Genomic DNA, 2,983 nt, shown 5'->3' with positions numbered 1-2,983 from the left:
TAATTGACTAGGGGAAAAAAAGATGTGCTGGCCACCCAACACTTTGTTGTTTACAGAGACTATGGCTGTCACAGAGACTTGGGGGAATTCTCAAGACACCTATTTCAGTTATATCTGTCAGGTAGCAGGAACATTGTATGCGTGGTATTCAAAAAAAGCACCTATTAAATAGCTTTTCCTATCAGAGTGTAATGTGCAAAGACAAGTCTAAATAAGCCTTTGGTAGGCTTATTTCCCCAAAGACTGTAAACACTGTGACTCCGCAGAGCTTTCAATACATGCTGTGCTTGTTTGCTGCTTTTCCACATGTCAACTCATGAATCAGTCAATGGCGTGAGTTTAATATTAGCTTTTTTTCACATTACTGCGGAAAGGGCAGTAGGAGTGTTTTGGAAACCTATTTGAAAACATTCATTCATTCATTCATTCATTCATTCTCATAGAAGTATTCCATCAGTTTGTGAATCATCAGTCTTTGAATTTGAATTGCAACATTCATAACTGAAATAACCAAATTTCATTGGTATAGAATGACAAATAAAATCGACTTAACATTAATTAAAGCAAGTGTGTAACTTAAACTTCAAAATACTTAAAATACCTTCTGAATGTTTTATATTTACACTACCATTTAAAAGTTCTGGTTTAGTTATTTTAATGCTTTTGAAAGAAGTCTCTTAATGCTCACCAAGGCTGCATTTATTTGATCAAAAATACAGTAATATTGTGAAATATTTTAAAATAATGCAATTTAATGATGACAAAGATTGTACTGCTTAATTTGGTGGTGATTCTTTTTTCAGGATTCTTTGATGAATAGAAAGTTCAAAAGAACATAATAAATGCTGTTCTTTTATTATTATTATTTGTTTTATTTGTATTTTATCAAGTATTGATCCAAATGTTGAAAGGCCTTGTAATATTTACATATTTATTCACAGATTTGACCATTTCAAATGAATATGGTTACATAATTTTGTAATTTGCCAGCTTTATTGACACTTTTTGCTGCATGTTATTGTTTCCTGTGGTTATTGCCAGCATAACCACAGCATATATATGGTTACAAGTTCCTAACCATATATATATATATATATATATATATACATTTTTGAACACAAGTGGGTATAAACTCACAAAACAAGTTCCTAAATAACCACAGCAAACAATAACATGCAGCAAAAAGTGTCAATAAAGCTGGCAAATTACAAAATTATGCAACCATATTCATTTGAAATGGTCAAATCTGTGAATAAATATGTAAATATTACAAGGCCTTTCAACATTTGGATCAATACTTGATAAAATACAAATATAACAAATAATAATAATAAAAAAACAGCATCACCAGCTCTCCCACTACTGGCTCAGAGCGCAGAGCTCAGCAGGTCTACTGAATTAGTTGGTTGTCTTAGAGGAAGCAGATTGTGGAATGATTCATAGATGTGTGCTCACTGTACATTTCCTCCTATGACTTCATCGCTGAACCACATCATGTGCAAAAAGCATAAGCAAAAACACAAGCACCCCAGCCTGCTAATATATTTCTCCTATTTGTTTCATTGCACCACATGCCTGCTATGGGTGAATTTGCAGCGACAGCGTTTGTCGAGTCTCCAGTGTGGTTTTAAATAAGATCTTCCTCTTGTAGATGAGAGGAGGGAGAAGACGCTTGTTTATGCAACCATTGGAGCTGAACAGCTAAAGCCTGGCTGAGCAGGTTTCTGCAATCTCTCTTAGTAAACGCACTGGAAAACAAATTTAAAAATGCCTTGAGATCACACAGGTGGTCATATAAGAAGTGCTTACAGTTGGATGACTTCTTCCAAGCGTTTCTGCCATTGTCAGGCATTGCACTCTCTCACTCTCTCAGGACTACATGAGCAATAAACACTTGAGAGGAAAGAAATGGAGTGACTTTCACTGCAGATGAGAGAGGACAAATGAGTGAATACATCAATGAAAAGCAGTAACATTTATTTTCAAGAGTTGTGAGCTTTTGGGTTAGCAGCACGCTGAGTTTGATCGCTTTGAGGAGCATTCAGTGCTCCAGTTATGAGTTGTGTGGTTTGTAATGATTAGATTGTACATCCTGCGGTGACAGTGCGTGGAAATGCAAAGCTTAACTCTGGTTGTCCTTTCTTTTTCTCAACTAGCTTCTCAGGACTCCAGACAAAGAGATTCAGAAAATAACATGTGGAGGCAAAAAAAGTTAACAGGAAATCAAACTTCATGTGTCTACTTTTTTTTTTTTTTAGAATACATTCATGGTCTTACTTTGAACAATTTATCAGTGCAAAGCCCAATCTTTCATAACAATTTCATAAAAACTGAAATTATTTCTTTCTTTTAGCTTAGTCCCTCTCTTACACACCGATCCATCTCACACTCTTAAAAATAAAAGTTATTTATTGGCACTGATTTGGAGAAATGTGGCATTGCATCACTTGCTCACCAATGGATGCTCTGCAGTGAATGGGTGTCGTCAGAATGAGAGTCCAAACAGCTGATAAAAACATCACAATAATCCACAAGTAATCCACAGCACTCCAGTCCATCAGTTAACATCTTGTGAAGTGAAAAGCTCAGTGTTTGTAAGAAACAAATCCATCAAGACGTTATATTTTAAATATGCACAGACCAAGCACCATTTATTAGCTAAAACTGTCCTGATTCAAATGAGATGACTTTTTTTTACTGGAGAACGCAATATTATGGATAGAGGACTCATATTTTAGCCAAAGCAACGGATTGAAATTAAAAATCTCTTAATGAAGGATTTGTTTATTACAAACACGCATCTTTTCACTTTTCAAGACATTAATTGATGGACTGGAATCATCGTCAAGTTAATTCTTTGTCGTCTAATTTTCTATTTTAAAATCAATTTTATACACCATCATTTTCGTTTATATAACGTGTGAATATATCCCCTATCGTATTCTACAACAAAAACAATCAGAGCGCCTTGTTATCACTAGTT

The sequence above is a fragment of the Sinocyclocheilus rhinocerous genome, unplaced genomic scaffold (assembly GCF_001515625.1).
Source record: "Sinocyclocheilus rhinocerous isolate Xijiao unplaced genomic scaffold, SAMN03320098_v1.1 scaffold1256, whole genome shotgun sequence".
In the NCBI taxonomy this organism is placed as follows: domain Eukaryota; kingdom Metazoa; phylum Chordata; class Actinopteri; order Cypriniformes; family Cyprinidae; genus Sinocyclocheilus; species Sinocyclocheilus rhinocerous.
Note: the sequence above shows the minus strand (reverse complement) of the source record.